The sequence below is a fragment of the Prionailurus bengalensis genome, chromosome A2 (genome assembly GCF_016509475.1).
Source record: "Prionailurus bengalensis isolate Pbe53 chromosome A2, Fcat_Pben_1.1_paternal_pri, whole genome shotgun sequence".
Classification (NCBI taxonomy): Eukaryota; Metazoa; Chordata; class Mammalia; order Carnivora; family Felidae; genus Prionailurus; species Prionailurus bengalensis.
The window spans coordinates 32,683,896-32,701,031 of NC_057348.1; the positions used below are offsets into that span (position 1 = coordinate 32,683,896).

The following is a 17,136-nucleotide window of genomic DNA, read 5'->3' on the forward strand; positions in this document are numbered from 1 at the left end:
AAATATAAAATATGTGTCATACTTGACACTGCAGTTACACCTTTCCCTGAAAGGCCACCAAGGACTCTATAGTTTAATTAAGACTTCAGATTTAGAGAGGGCAACAAAGACGTAGATAAAGTGATTTCATCCAAGGCCATACAGATGGAAAATGACAGACTAAAAAGTGAACACCGGAAGGATTTTAAAGTTTCTTTTCCTGAGTTATTTTTCATCCCTCTCTCCTACTTCTGTCTTCTTCTTTTTTTTCATTCTGCCTCCCTTATCTTATTACTGATGATCTGTCAGCACAGCGCTTGGCTCCTAATACATGCTCAGGAAATACCTATCACTTAATCAAAGAAAGACTCAAACCACAGATATCAAGGGAAATGAATTAAAGCAACTTCCCACTGAAGAGACTATTTGCCTTAGAAGAATATAGCATTGTGACTTTTTAAAAGTAAAAGTGCTGATCGACAGCATTTTAAATTCATGGCCACAGATCTCAAATGGCTGTTCAGTGGCACCTAGCAATCCTACTGTTTGGGACATCCAATTCCCTTTCTCCAAAACAATGAGTTCATGGATAACCTTAGAACTCCATAGACATTTTGGTGGACAATGAAATACTAAAATAAAAACAAATGTATAGGTAAGACATTGGCTCAGCACAGCTTAAAGAAATGTCTGCTTTTGATGAAGCCTTTCCACAAGCAGTGGAACAGGCAAAGGCCAGTCAAAAATCTCAACTAGAGCTTTAAAATTCATAGCTCTGGTCTCCACACACTGCCATTTGAAAACAGAGATCATGCCTCCCCTTCTTTTAAGGTATTCCATGAGTAGACACACAGACAAATTAAAACAAAACTCATTTTTGCTGGTAGTTCACTGCCTTCTCTATGCAACCTCACGTCAAGGAGATGGAAAAGAGACTAATGCCAAGTGCACCTTCTAATATCCTTGCCCGAGCTTACTACCCGGCAACCACACGCACCACACATCACATGCAGACGCTTGCAGAATCCCAGAAGTTCAATTATTTTGCACATTACTATAATCACGGATATAGGTGCTTTGGATACTTGCAGTCTCTGGCAACTGACAGTTTCAAGCTGCAGTAATGGCCTTGCGGTTTCCCTAATTGTTATTTCCCCTGAGAGGGCTTAATGGAATTCATGCAACACAATCAAACTTACACAAACATTTCACATGCATGTCAGCTTTGATGGAGGTCCAGCCAATGGCAAGAGAAGAGATAAACAGATATATCTCACTCTTGTTCCTCTGCTCTGCTGCACTTGAACTATTAGAATTGCCCACTATCTACATTCTTCGCTTCCACCGTATATGCCCTTGCCGACCTATCTCCCCCAGATGGAGTGTGAACATCACAGCTGGACCGATAATCCTACAATGTAAATTGGACCCTGTCACCTCCCTGTTTAAAACTCTCCAGAGCAATCTCATTGTCTGAGACCCACTGGCCACTGCTGGAGCCAGCCTCCCACTGTCCCAGTAGGCTCTCGCCACAGCCTCCAATCAGCCCCAAGTTTCCCCAGTCTCAGAGTCTTTATTTGAGCAGCACCCCAGCCTGAGAAACTTTGCCCAGTCTCAGTCTGCACGTGTCTCCATCAGACGGTTCTCCTTCGGCCACATCTCCCCTGCAGACTTTGTCTACAGAGGTCTCTCCCTTCATTCTTTATCAGAGAACCCCAATCACTTTCTTCACAGCACCGGGCTCAGTTTGCAAATACTGGCTTATGAATAGCTGTGCTCATTTCCTTATCTCTTCCCCCAAAGACTGTAAGAGATTCCATCTATTCCATTCTCTGCTGGAGAACAAATTTGCAACTGTAGTGGACAGGAAGCAAACATAATAGAAGTTGCTTAAATGAACCAACATATATCATGACACAAATGGATGACAGCTTTGAAGAAACACATTTGCCTGAGAAGAAACCAAATGTAAGCCTTCTGTTCAAATGATTACCCGTACCCATTTAACCTTCTTTTTCTTTGGGCTCTGCCTGTCCCTTTACCCAGTTTGGGATTTACAGGAACTCAGGGTTTCCAACGTGGTACGGCCTCAGGAAACACCAAATGAGCCCACTGCTTATGTTTCATTCCCAGATTTTTGACCCCTGTATATTTGAAGGGAAATCTAACCTTGATTCATTTATAGTTGGTAAAAACTATTTCATCTAATTGTCCTCTTTTTTTTTTTAATCAAAACCTTCTTTTGCTGACACAGGAAGTCATATTTTGTCAAGACTAGATGAACTTGAACCCAGAGAGGTTTGAATTCTACTGCAACCTCAAAAACCACAAAAATGGAAGAAATGTGGGAAGTCAAATATGTTCTTGTGCCTCATCGATAGGGCCTAACATTTTTTTCATCTCGGGAAGATTTATGTGTTGCCAGTTCCAGCCCTACCCGTAGTTTCTTGGTATAGACATGAGACACCATGTGGGGACTCCAACTTCAGAAGCCAGTTTTCACTGCAACCCCTTTTGGCTTTTTGAGTTTCTAATGTAACCTTTGCAAACAGCTGGTCCAAATTCCATCATGTCCCAGACCCACACAGACCTCCTCTGTGTTATATTCAGTTTGAGGACAAAGGAAGTTCAGGGAGGAACAGTGAGCAAGATGTGATTTGGCCAAGTGATTATAGCTGCTTTGCAAGAAGCTCCCCAGTATACAGATTTTACTGGGTTTTTTTTTTAAACCTTTAAATGACTTATGGAACTGTATGCTTTTATGCTTTTTTTCCTCCAGAGCTGAGATAGAGAGGGCTCACCCCTCCTATGTGATGGACCACCCATTAAAATAAACCCTCTACAGTCACAAAGCATATCTCCTCATGACTTGGTTAACCCCCACAAACACAAAGACCACCACAGCCCTTGACTTCTATCAGTGAGCAAAATGGAATTAAATAATGTGTCACCCCTCCGACTTTGATGAGAGTTGTATATAAACAGAGTGCAAGAGGAAAGAGATTCTAGTTCTGGGTCTAGAGTCCGAAGGCCTTAGGTTTATACCTTAGCTTTTTCACCTGTGAAGTATATTACCTGGACCTCAATTTCCTCAGGTGAAAAGCAGGGCTAAACAAGAGAAACTTCCACATCAGAGGACTTCTGTGAGACTCAAATAAGTGAACGCAGATAAAATGCTGAGCACAGGCTCTGTGGAAAGTATATATTACATACTCAACAAATAGAAGTCAGTAGCATATTTTTTTATCATCATTTCTTTTTCTTTCTGAATGAGGAATAGTTAATACTCTGGTTTCCCTTCAGATTGCATAAATCTTTCACCTTTTACTGGATGAGGAATAGTTAACAGCAAAGCTGTCTGAGGTAGAATCTGGTCAGTTGATAGGGCTCATTCAGGAGCTCTGCACTCATGGGTATACATTGGTCTTGGCATACAGAGTTCAAATTCCTTCTATGGCAAAAGGGTGAGTAACTTCATGGCATGAATGTTAGGGACTACCTTCAAGGAGACTAAACTGTAAGTGTCAAGCGTCTATAATTTTTTTTAAAAAGTATTTATTTATTTTGAGAGAGTGATAGAGAGCGAGAAGGGGAGGGGCAGAGAAAGAGGGACACAGAGAATCCCAAGCAGGCTTCAGACCATCAGTATGGAGCCCAATGTGGGGCTCAAACTCATGAACTGCGAGATGATGACCTGAACTGAAATCAAGAGTCAGACGCTTAACTGACTGAGGCACCCAGGTGCCCCCAGTGTCTACTATTTTTTAAATTTTATGTCCTGGAACTTGAGATGTGAAACCAACTAAAATTCAACCACGAATGAAAATATTTGGGGGTCAAAAGTGAAATTCCATGTTTAAATGATCAGAGACAGGTATTCCAATGCACTACTAATGGAAGTAGAAATTGGTTTCACCATTTAGGAAAGCTCTGTGAAAACATCCGTTGATGTTAAAGCTTATGCATCATCTCAAGACCTAGTAAGTCTACTTCACGGTGTTTAACACTAGAGAAACACACCCAAGAAGACAGGCACAAAATATTTAGAATGGCGTGGTTTGCATTAGTGAGAGAAACTGGACACAATTGAAAGGTCCTTTCACTTTTAAATAAGAGAAGCTAATTCCTTGAAGAAATAACCCTAAATATTTCAACAGATTCACAATTTGTTGTGCGGTTCGTGGACAGCCTATGTGGTGATTCCGTTACCCAACCTGATTTCATAGGTGGCTCTGCCATTCCCTGGGACCTTGGAAACTTCTGCTAAATCTTTTGCATTCTGCTAGCACACAAGGCATGAGGAAAGGCAGCAAAGACTTTGACATTTGAATAGATCGAGCCTGGGTCACAGATCACTTCTTTCCACAATTCAGTGGCTAGAATGCAGTAACCGAAGCCGTATCTATTCACGATGTGGTCCAGATACAGGTTCGGGAAGAATGGGAACCAGGCTTTTGATGAACAACTACTCGGTTTCCGATACAAATACTGTAAGAATATTAAAAGAATAAGGCTGATCTATTTTACCAGCATATGAGCCTTCTAAGACATACCACTGAGTGAAAAAGCAAGCGAGACACATGTCACAGAATGGGTTCCTTGGAGGCAGACTCTAAGACGGTGTTTACTGTTCAGGAAACTTATTAAGGAATATTCATTTTATCAGTATCTGAGGAAGCAGGATCGGTCAGAGGAAAATGCTGAGCTGCAATGCAGGCCCAACGGCAGCTTCAGTCACTCCACAGCGTTCTGAACCTAAAAGTTCATTCTGAGTTGTCCCAAGACGGGCCAACATTGAGAGTCTTGCACTGAACTGGCGTAAGAATGTGCACAGTGGTTTCAAATGGAACCGGATCGGATATTGAACGCTGGCTGAATCTGAAAGGGGTGAGGCTGAGGAGCTTCTGTGCAAGTCGTCAGTCCCTGAAGGGCTTGACAGCTGAAGACTGTCTGCTAACGACATTCCATAATGAGGCAAGGAGTCCTTCAGGGAAGAGTCACGTGGGCAATGCACAGCAGGTCTACCTCGCGCCTCAACAATCGAATCGTCTACCATTACTGCCAACCAAAAGGACATGATTACTTTCTCTGACTGAATTTCTGCATGCATACATAAAAGCAATGTGAATAGATAAAAAGCTGGACACTGTTTATCATGACAAACAAGCATCAGGATTGTTGTGTTCCTTTTGAGAAAAGGAGGCAGGTCTGAGACGGAGGGCAAAGGTCAAGGAAAAGTTATCGGTAATGTTAATGTTTTTAAACAGAGAAAATGAATTGACACATTAGTTCTGTGATGAGGATTTAATAAAATGGCATTTGAGATGCATTTCTTGTACAAATATAGTGAGCAAAACAATATGCTATAGGAGTAGGACTTTCCATTTCTAAAGCGTTGGATTAAAATAGCTCTAATTTATTCAAGGATTGATGGGCTTTCCTTCTCTCTTCTTCCTCCCACAGGTTTATGGCCATTTCATTGCTCACTGTATCTCCATCAAAGGGTGACTGGGGTTGGGGGGCCTGGGTGTGGGGAGGAGAGGAAGGAAACTAGAATCAGCAATTTCCATTACTTGCTAGCAACTCTGGTGAATATGTTTAGTGGGGGAAATGCTGAAAATCAGTTATTTGGATTATCTGAGCCTGTCAACCATCCATGTTACACCCTCTTCCCATTAGCACAGACTCATGAGAATTGGCCATAATTGCATTTGCAGTGACGGCAAGTGAAACAAGATTGTTTTCAATGACTGTGTGGTTCTGACTGAACTATTATTTTTTTTCTCTTTCAAACAGCATGTATCCTAACAAGGCATTTTGAGGAAAGAGACAGAGCCCACTGTATTCTCACCTGTTACTTATCTACCAGTCTTTCAGGAAAAGATAGTTAATCTAGACAGAACAAGACAATTTTGTTTTAATCTGGTAATAGAATAGCTTATTAGGGATGCCTAGTAGCAGAAAGGCATAATATAATCAGTAAAAGGACATGAAGGTCACCTGGGTGGCTTGATCGGTTAAGTGTCCCACTCTTGATTTTGGCTCAAGGCATGAATCCATGATTCGAGCTCCGTGTCGGGCACAATGATGATAGTGCGGAGCCTGCTTGGGGTTCTCTCTCTCTCCCTCTCTCTGCCCCTCCCCTGCTCTCTCTCAATAAATAAACAAACAAACAAACACACAAACACACACACACACACGGTGAGTGAGAAAGAGAGAGAGAGACAGAGCAGGGAAGGGACAGAGAGAGAAGGAGAGTGAGAGAATCCCAACCAGGGTCTGCACTGTCAGCACAGGGCCTGTCTCAGGACTCCCAACTCGCCAACCGTGAAATCATGACCTGAGCCAAAATCAAGAGTCAGAAGCTTAACCAAGTGAGTCACCCAAGCGCCCTTCAATAAATATTTTGAATAAATAGTTGTTGAATTCAAAATAATTGAATATTTTCATAATGCCAGTGTTATAACTCTATCTTTAAAATCTCTGTGTTGTGACTGTTCATACACTGGGTTTTAACCAAGTCACTGCCAAGATGAATGGTTTTCTCTTGGAATTACAATGCTGTGTCGGAAAAACCTTAGAATGAAATTCAAAAGAGTACGGTTCTGAGTCAGACCACCACTTATTTCATTTACTGATTTTTGAGACAAATCCCACAGACTCTGTGTCAGTTCAGCTATCAAATGAATATACAAGGACAAATCCTATGCTTAATGTTTTATATTTTTGTATTCATGATTTTACCTTGACACTGATGTTAACAAGCTATTGAAGGGTTTCACTGGTATCAAACACACCTAACTATAGATTGACTGACGTTAAGTAAGCTAAATGGTCTCCTCAAGATTCTATGCCTATGTCTTCATTTTAAAATGAGTTCATATAGTTCATTTCTCCTCAGATTGCTGTGAAGTCAAAAGTGAAAAAGCATGTAAAGTGCCTTGCACAAAGCCTTCATATAAAAGGGAGTTATCTTCAAGTCTCAGCTATCCCTTTAACAAGGCTCACTCTGCTTTTCTCTTTTTCCAAGGAAAAACACACGTTGTAAAATAAGCATTCTTCAAAGACAACCTGAAGACGTCTGGGAATTCCAAAGGCTGAAAATTCCATGAGTTCATAGAAGCTTTCACTAATTCCACAGATTTAAAGACAAAAGAGAGAGAGTCAACTGGGTGCCCAAACTCATTTCTGATGATTTCTTCCATCCTACCCTTTCTGCCTCTCTGGGGGTGGCTGTGCCTGTAAAAAACATTGAAGCTGTCAGGAACAGAGTCTGCTTTCAAGACTGGAATGTCAGAGTAGAGACTTCTGTTCCTCAGACCAGAAGGGACTTGATTTGGTAAGAGTTTCCAGGTCTGAAAGGAGACAGAGCTGGGACATGGGAACTGATACAGATAAACAGCACAAACACCTTGAGAGAGTGATATATCAAGAGAGACTAGAATAGGACAAGAACAAGATCATGACACAAGATGAGATAAGAAACCAGAAGACCCTGTCTAAAAGCTCTAATGTGTGTTGCAACCAGAGGTTGACCATATCCCACAAAATTCCACATTACATAATTGCAATGGGTAATGGGCGCTTCCTTGTAAAAAGGAGAGATTTGTTTTGCCTTTTATGGCTAAAGTAAAAAGCATGAGAAGTAGCCCCATTAGGAAGAATAAAGTGTCATCATGTGAACGGGCACATCTCAGGTGACTTAGAATAAGATGATTATGGAACTGGGTTGATTTTTCATAAAGCAAAACCTTACTTCTAAAGGTGCCGAGAGACAGGATGGGGACAGGTATTACAAGGTTCGGGTAGTCTCTTTTGTTGTAAATAGACCAGTAAACAATACACAGTTGGACACAGAGCCAAAGAAAGGGCTTCCATTCCTCACTAGAACATAAGCTCCAAGAAGTCTTGTTTTGTTCACTGCTGTATTCCAAGCTCCTAGATCATGCTCAGCCCTTGATGATTATCTATTGAGTTAATTAGCCAGCTGTGAGGCCTTGAAAAGAAACCAGTGCATCTGTGGAATAGGGAGTAGGTTTAGATATTCTCTAAGGCCATCCTAGTTTTAAAATTTTACGGTTGTATCAGAAACTACAAATGAAAAAAATGGACTTTACATTTTTTATCTCTATTACCTGTGTTATTTCTTCATCCAATGTCCGTATGATCTATTCTAGCACGGCTAGGTGTAGAAATGTACCCCTGGTGGGGTATAAGATGTCTTCAGGAGTCCAAAGATAATTACTCTTTAAAATGAAACCTTTTTTTTTCAATATGGGTAAGAAAAATACAATTCGTTTTTCAACTCCATTTATCATAATGTTGTAGAGTTTACTTTTCAAACGAAGTTACAGGCAAGTCAACTTAATTAAAATATTTTAAGTAAATTACAATGCAAGTGTCTTACAGCAAAACTCACAAAAAGTAGAAGCCAAACAACTCCTGTTTGAGAAAAGCACCTCCATACAGCATAGATCTCAAAACCTGATTTTGGCTAGTGATCTCTAGAGGAAGGAATCCCATCTGAGGTAACCTTTAACACTGCAGCCCTATTTGTAGTAAAGTAACTACCTTCATTGTACTCTTTAAAAATATAGTAGGTATTTTTAATACCTTTATATTAAATATACAGTAGCTGGGGCGCCTGGGTGGCGCAGTCGGTGAAGCGTCCGACTTCAGCCAGGTCACGATCTCGCGGTCCGTGAGTTCGAGCCCCGCGTCGGGCTCTGGGCTGATGGCTCGGAGCCTGGAGCCTGTTTCCGATACTGTGTCTCCCTCTCTCTCTGCCCCTCCCCCGTTTATGCTCTGTCTCTCTCTGTCCCAAAAATAAATAAACGTTGAAAAAAAAAAAATTTAAATATACAGTAGCTACTGGGCAGCTCAGTCAGTTAAGCGTCCCACTTCAGCTCAGGTCATGATCTCCCTGTTCGTGAGTTTGAGCCCCTTGTCAGGCTCTGTGCTGACAGATCAGAGCCTGGAGCCTGCTTTGGATTCTGTGTCCCCCTCTCTCTCCGTCCCTCCCCCATTCATGCTTTGTGTCTCTTGGTCTCTCAAAAATAAATAAAAACATTTAAAAAATTTAAAAATATACCTGTTCTTCTGGCCATGATGGATTAACGGCTACTGAAGAAACCACCTACCATAAACAATTAGAAAACTGAAAAAAATCTATGTATCACCACTGTTTTCAGATCGTGGACTACAGACAGCACAAGACTATGATCCCTAAGAAAAAGAAAACAGATGAGGTAAGGATGTAATGGAATTTTTTTTGTTGTTTTTAACCAGGAGATACTTTTCAGATTGCTAGTCAGGGAAAGGAAGCCCAGGTAGAACATGGGCCCTCACTAACTGGAACAGACAGAGTTCAAACACTGAGTAAGCTGAAGTGACTGGAATTTGTGGGGCAAAGTACTAGAAAGGAAAGAGATATTTAGGAAAGAAATTCAAAAAATATGCACAAGGGCGCCTTTAAGCCTTTGGGTGATTATCAAGCCATATAGAGCAATACTCCACAAGGTACAGAACTGGGGAAAGAACAATAATTTAACTTAATGGCTACCTTATCTCCCATTGGGCTGAACCATCTTCAAGCTCCGGCCAGCCAGAGAGAAGAAACATCACTGAAACCATTAAGCAGTTAGTAGAGACCCTCGAATGGCCATGCCTCAGTACTGATACAAAATTATCCCTGGAATAAAGACTACTCCATACCTTCCCTAACACATCTTAAAAACAAGTCTCATAAAGATTAAAGTGATCCATACTTTATTTTTTTATTTTTTTTTTTTTAAATTTTTTTTTTCAACGTTTATTTATTTTTGGGACAGAGAGAGACAGAGCATGAACGGGGGAGGGGCAGAGAGAGAGGGAGACACAGAATCGGAAACAGGCTCCAGGCTCTGAGCCATCAGCCCAGAGCCCGACGCGGGGCTCGAACCCACGGACCGCGAGATCATGACCTGGCTGAAGTCGGACGCTTAACCGACTGCGCCACCCAGGCGCCCCAATGATCCATACTTTAAATGACTGCCAGATCACAGAGCAACACTATTTAAAGGAACATCATAAAACCTGGACATTCAACAGTACAACATTAAGAAAGCACCGCATCTAATCTAAAATTACCACACCTGCAAAGGATTAGAAAAAAACCTTTTTCTTCCCCCACAAGCAGAAGAAAAATTAGGCAACAGAAATAGACCCACAAGTGACAGAGAATATGTAATTAGCATACGAAGACTTTAAAATAGCTATCATAAATAGTTGGATTAAAAAAACACGAATACAGTAACAGAAATGAAAACTGTTAAAAAAAAAAAGAACCAGTGAAACTTCTAAAACAGAAAAATATTTAAAGTGAAAAAATTCACTAGGTGTAATAGCAGTTTGATTCTGCAGAGGTAAAGGTCAGTGAACTTGAACAAAGAGAAGAAAGGATAATCTTTTCAAAAACTGGTGCTGTAACAATCAGATGTCTGTGTTGGAAAATATCAACTTTGAACCCAAGTTCCTATCACATACAAAAATAAACTAGGAATAGATCCCAGAACTGAATGTAAAACCTAAAACTGTACAAAGTTGTGACTTTATTTAGGCAAAGATTTCTTAGGACACAAAAAGTACTAACCATTTGAAAGACTGATAAATTAGATTTCATCAAAATTAAAAATTTTGCTACTGATAAAACAACCACAAAAAAAGATGTCAAGTCAAAAATTCAAAGAAAATAGTTGTAATACTTATCTTTGCCCAGAATATGTATATAAAAAAACTGTCATAACTCAATAATAAAAACACAACTGAATTTTAAAAATGGGCAAAAGCATTGAATATACACCTCACAAATGAAAAAAATACATAAGTGGCCAATAAGCACTGAAAGATATTTCAAATCACAGTCACCAAAGAAATGCAATTTTAAACCACTCTATACCCACTAAAATGGTTAAAATGAAAAAAAGAGGAACATTACTAATATTTGCCAAGAATACAGATCTGGAAATGTCACCCATTCATGGTGGGAGTGTAAATGGTGTAAGTATCTTAGAACACAGTTTGGTAGTTTCTTGTAAAGTTAAATATAAACTTACCATATAACCCATCAGTTCATCTCCTATGTATGAACCTAAAAAATAAAAAGTATGTGTGCACAGTCTGCTAGTCTATTTATGTGAGTGTTTGTTGATACATACAATATGAATGAGCCTCAAAAATATTTTGCTGAGTGAAAGCAGCCACACACAAAAGAATATACAGCACATGATTCCATGTGTATAGATAGATTAGTCCATACTGATAGTAATGTAATGGCAACTAAGTTGGGTTGGGAAGTTGTCTGGGCAGGAGCAGAAGAGAATAGTTTAGTGAGTTGGACATTTTCTGTTTCTTGACTTAGGTGATGGTTACATGTGTTTATGCATATATCAAAACTCGCTGAGCTACACATTTTGAACGGGCACATTCATTTTGTAGTATGTAAATTATACTTCAATAAACTTGAGAATATGTTTATTTACACACTCACAGGGCAAAGTTATTTTAGGTTTCTGCCTATACATCTTTTGTATCATTTATCTTTTTTCTATTTCTTTTATTTCAGATTTGTATTCTCTGATGTCTCCCCTTTCCTACATTTGGTAAGTTTGAGCCCCTTCCCCCATCATGGTGCATGACCAACATAACAAGTGATAGCTGTTGTCATGTCTGCAAATGCTTTCAGTTGTACAAAAAGAAAACTTCACAGACTGTTCCCAATTAGGTGACGTACCCATGTAAGGTCGGTGGTAAACCAACTGAGACCCACAGATCTATAATCTTCTAGCTCGTATTGATGCCGCAATGCTTAAGTTAATTGTTCTTTAGGCAGATCTTTAGCAAGTTTACTTTATTTCTTCTTCTTCTAAACACAACAAACTAAGGATGTTATCCCAAGTCTACGTTCCTGAATGCCATGCATTGGTGAAAGGAGGCAGGAGGAAAAAGCTTGAAGACTCAATACTGTTTTCATGCTCTGAAAGCCTCTTTGGACTAAAGATAATACAAACTCTGGGTGTTGTTGCCAAAAACATGAGATTTTTGGTTTCAGCTGATGATTCAGGAGCTCAAAGTGTCAACTGGGTAATGGTACCCAGGAATAATTCAGTCCACCAGTCTTTGTAGAGTGATTGGACACAATGCAGGTCAACAACACTGAACAGCCAAAAAACAAAAGTACATTGTCAGCTAGCAACAATGAGAGAATCTTAACAGGTGTAATTTATAGCACTACTGTTGATGAAGTTAGTAACCTTTAGCAAGGAGACAGACAATCAATAAATAGCTGCCTGAGAGTCTGCACCTGCAGAAATTTAAGTGGAAATTGACCAGAAAGTCAGCTGTAAGAGGTACTAGCAGAATATTTAAACCAGATGAAAAAATTTAAGGTTAATGATAAATAAGTGACCAAAAATGTAGTATTAGAATAATGATTTCTTCAACTTCCTAGAAAAACTGGATGAATGTTCACTAAAGAAAGAAAAAAGAAAGCAAATGTAGAGAATAATACATTGATGCATTTACGGAAAGGGCTTGGGGTATTTAAACTGTGGCTTTGAAACCGCAGAAGGGGAAAACATATTTTTAGAATTTAGCGCATGCATTTCTATTTATCAGTGTACCATCTATTTCTCTGCTTAGATTTTATGGTATTACTGTGGAGATACTTGTCATACAGCTTATTCAATTGGACCATGGTATATGGATGTACAGAGTTAATCAACGTTGTAGATAAGTGATAAGGCCTCGGGGAAGAAGAACATTAAAGCTCTGGTCTAACACAATGAGTTAACACCCTTGGGAATGAAGAGCTATTAAACAAAACAGGGAGGCCATATTGCTCAGTGAATTCAGTGAGATCTAATGGGAATTTCAGAGTAAATTTATTTTACAGATGTGTAGGCAGCTTAATAATTCCAAGTGCTTTTTCTATTCTAAAGCAAATCACCCCACCACATCTTTTCATTTAACACTAATCAATTTGCTTAACGGATTAGGAAGGGAAAGGATGTGCCCCAAGTAAAATGATCCTTCTTATCTTTAAGTTTTGCACTTGTAACTCCTTTCACAGCCTTTTACAAATCTACATTAGCTGTGCTGTCACAACTTAAGTACATCTTTTGGCTTCAGGAATTGTGGGGGAGTTCAGGAGAGTCACTTTTTGCAGTAGTAAGACAGCTCTACCAACAAGCAAAGGGCTCATCAAAAATAGAAGACATCAAATAGACAAAGCGATCAGGTAGCTTCGAGTAACTTCCCATCTTAGTGCAGCAGAATCAGATACGTCTATATCCTCAAACATTCCATATCCTGGTTTCAAAATGTTCACTTTAAAATAGATAGTAAATAAACCCTGACTTGTGACAACTTTTTGCTATTATCCCCTATCAACTTGAGGTCAGACAGTGAATGGTATCCTGTAGATTTTAAAAACTAGTGACTATCTCAATTTAGACTCAAGGTCCAAGGACAACTGGACCTGCTTCTATGAATAATTAGTAACATTCCATAGAAGGCATTCTTACTTTTCGTTGTCTAATTCAGAAACCACAAATAAAACGTTGCATTCAAACTAAATGAAATTAAGAACTTTTATGAAAGAGGATAACACTTTTTAACAGTAACATTTTCGACTTGGAAAGATTTGATTGAGGGTCTGAACGCTCTGTTCTGCACACTAGCTCTGTGAGCCCAGCTCTATTGTAAGCTGCTTACATTAGTGTCAGAAATGTAACAACTACAACTACAGGTTTTTTTCCCCTCTGTTCAAGTCACTGTTCTAAGTTCTCTACAGTTACTCACGGAATTCTCCGAGTAACATTACGCGTTAATTATCATCCTCTCCACTTGACAAGTGAAGATATTGAAGCGCTAAGAATATTTAACGTGCTCAAGATCGCAGAGCTTGGGAAGAGATGAAACAGGTTTGAGCTCTGCACAAAAAGGCGTCCGTAACTGTACAAGGAACACAACAGGAGTGGGCCCATGAAAACCCACCTGTAGATGTCCTTTAGCTAAAAATACCAGCCAAGTCGAATGAAACAGCAAACAATCAATGAGGGTCAGCTAGGGTCAGTATCTTTTTATGCCCAATTGTAAAAAAGATTCTCTTACAGTTAGTCCATATGAATTTGTGTTAAAGAAGGTACAAATACCAAAACGAGGGCAGGTTAGCTTCTGAAATATAAGAGAGAAATTTTAGAATCACTTGCTGGTGGTACATCCTATTGCTAAAAAGTGATCTTCATCAGAAAACAATTTTAAAAAAATCACCAACAGTTTTAACTATGGAATACTGAATAGATTTTCCAGTCTACTGTTATGGAATGGAGCACAGTGAATGTTTGCTCAGCAGGCACTGAGAATGGCATTTTACACACGGCCCGGCATGTTGGGTTAAGAATTACGTCATTTCTAACCGATTTGGAAACTGAGGCTCCAAACATGCTACAAGTCACACAGCTCTCCCGGGTGGTAATGTTGGGATTCATCTCCTGGTCTGTTTACAAAAACTCTCATCCTTTCCACTCCCCTGCACTTTGAATCTCATCACAGAAGCCCTAAATTCAAATAACAACAGAGATCACTGTCCAAGATGAGTTTCAATTGTCAGCTTGTCTATTGAGATAGAGAGTTTGGCTTTGGAAAAGAAAATCAGCGGTTAGACTGTCACCCTATTTCAACTTCTTCTCTCTCAGCTTACACAGGAGAAGGTTTCCTTGAAATTTTAATGTTTGCAAACAAATCAAATCTGGTGATATCAGATGAGCTATATTTTCCACACAAACAAGGGGTAGGAGGGGTGGGAAAATAACCTGACCTTCTTCTTGAGATTGGAAACGCTTAAAGGCATATGGGAAAAGCCCCCAGGGGAAAATATTCACTATTTTTTTTCAGCAGTTCAGCTCGGTGTCTGTTGCCTAATCATTTTCTTATCGCCAAATATTACATATTTACACAGGTGCTTCTCTGATTTAATTGTTTGGAAGCAGTCACTGGAAGCAAGGCTATGTGACTCAGCTTTGGTGATGCAGTCCAGCTGGGGTCTGACAGGTAAATAATTACCACTAATCAAGGCCTAAATGAATTCAGGTTCTTCAAAGTCAGATGGGGTGGGGGGGAAGGGGGTAGGGGTTATAAATGAACTGTTAGCAATATCAGGAGAAATAAGAGCTGAGTAGTCTAGTCTTAGCCGAAAACAACAAAGAGAAGAGTTAGCAAAAGTTAAGGCCTCGACTGCCACATGTATTATAGCACAGAGACCTCTGGCTGGGGTTCTGGCATTCCCCATTCAGGCCTAATTCACCTGGGGATCTTAGGAGCCTCTCTGTAAAACTGAGTTGGGTCATGAGCTATGTCCCTTCCAGTCCTCACAGGGTATAATCTCCTGATTTCCTGATGCGGTAATTCAGATTTCTTGACATAAAGGGGAAAAACATTTCTTGCTCTGGTTTCTGTATCAATGAATATTGTTTCAAATAAATACTAAGAATGAACACATTTGCTCCTTGACAACGAACCATAGATTGCGAGTGCTTATTAAGGGAACACACTTAGGTGGGAGGCTGTCCACCCTCTTCAGGGGCCAGTGGAGATTTCCTTGGAGTTATTAGGAAGGGAACCTGCCCCAAGGCCCAAGGCTCTACATGATGTATTCACAGGCTGCGAGGACATTTGTTTCAAAGTCGGCCTCTACTTGCTAGAGAAAGGCTCGCAGCCACGTTTGCCGGTCATTTTTCAGGCTCCTGGTAATGAACAAAACAGGTCTGATAATTTTCAATAATATACTCAGGAAATGTGTGGTGCAGCTTTCAAGCAGTTGACACAGAAATCTGGTTCAATCAGTGTTGAGAGCCATGCCTGAAGAAGCCTTCTGTGTTTTGGGACCAGCCAGGGTAGCTGTATCAGCCACAACAAGGCCTTATTTTGACTGGTTTTCATCAGTTTGACTCGGGTGTTTTTTCTTTCTTTCTTTTCTTTTTCTTTTTCTGCCTCTTGTAAAAGCATTTGGCTTCGAAACACAAAAAAAGAATTTTTTAGTTGTAACTCCAACCAAGTTCTCTCTTATTGTCTTTCATAAAATGTGGGTTGGAGGATTTACCTCATGGTTTGACTCCTGGCTAGAAGTAAGCAAGAGTCTAACATCAGGGGAAAGTATTAAATGATCACCTGTGATTGTCTTTTTTATCCTTTTCTTTAGTCTGAAATTGTGGCGCACACACCTTTGCTCTGAGCAGAGTCCCTACCACAGCTATGAATGTGGGGGTCTGGGAGAGAAACGCCCTCTCTTGTCAGAATGAGCACAACCCCAAAGAAAACATCACAACCCCGAAGGAAATTACCGACATCTTAAGGAAATGGTTCTGACTGAGGTCTTCCAACATGCAATACTATGTGCTGACTCAGGGAAAACTTAAGGCAACATGCTGAAAACATTTACAGGCCCGGAAAATAACTGGTTTACTAATTCAAGATGCTTTTAAGTTACAAAAAGAATACTTAAAAACAAATAAACCTCCCTTTCCAAAAGCCGTGTCGTAGAGTCGGCCATTCTTGAAATGAAAAAAACAGAGCTTGCCATCAAATGCAAATTCAGCCTCCGAAACTCCTCAACAATGGACAAAGAACCTCCACACCCCACACCCCTAATCGACAGATGGAAATAAATATCTGTTTCAGGACTTCAACACAGTTAGATGAAAAGTGAAATATTTAATCAATTCCTCAGATGTATTTTCGTCTGAGTGTGCTATATGTCAGCTCTTCCAAGTGTTCCACATTCCTGGATCATTTTAGGAGGGTTTTGTTTTTGTTTTTGTTTTTGCATTGCTACACAGCAGGTACTGAGATATGGACCAAAGTTTCTTAACCTGGGCAAGTATTCACACTTTGGGCTGAATAATTCTTTGCCGAGGAGACGATCCAGGCGTTGTAGGATGTTTTAGAGCATCCTGAGTCACTTTTCACTAGATTCCAGCGGCACTCCCCCAGTTGTGACAAACAAAAATATCTCCAGACACTGTGAAATAACTCCTGAGGGAGCAAAGGTGCCACTAGTTAAGAACACACTTTACTTACTTTTATTAATTCGATGCCAAATGCACTCGATCAGGTAGGGGC

The 17,136-nt window shown here is 40.0% G+C and overlaps 1 long non-coding RNA gene across 1 annotated transcript; it reads left to right on the forward strand.

Annotated features, from left to right (window-relative positions):
* The first annotated feature begins 6,201 nt into the window (after positions 1 to 6,201).
* Positions 6,202 to 16,547, forward strand: LOC122487403. Its single transcript, XR_006298370.1, has 4 exons — positions 6,202 to 7,318; positions 11,582 to 11,618; positions 14,978 to 15,069; positions 16,217 to 16,547. It is a non-coding gene; the product is annotated as an uncharacterized LOC122487403 (long non-coding RNA).
* The last annotated feature ends 589 nt before the right edge of the window (positions 16,548 to 17,136 follow it).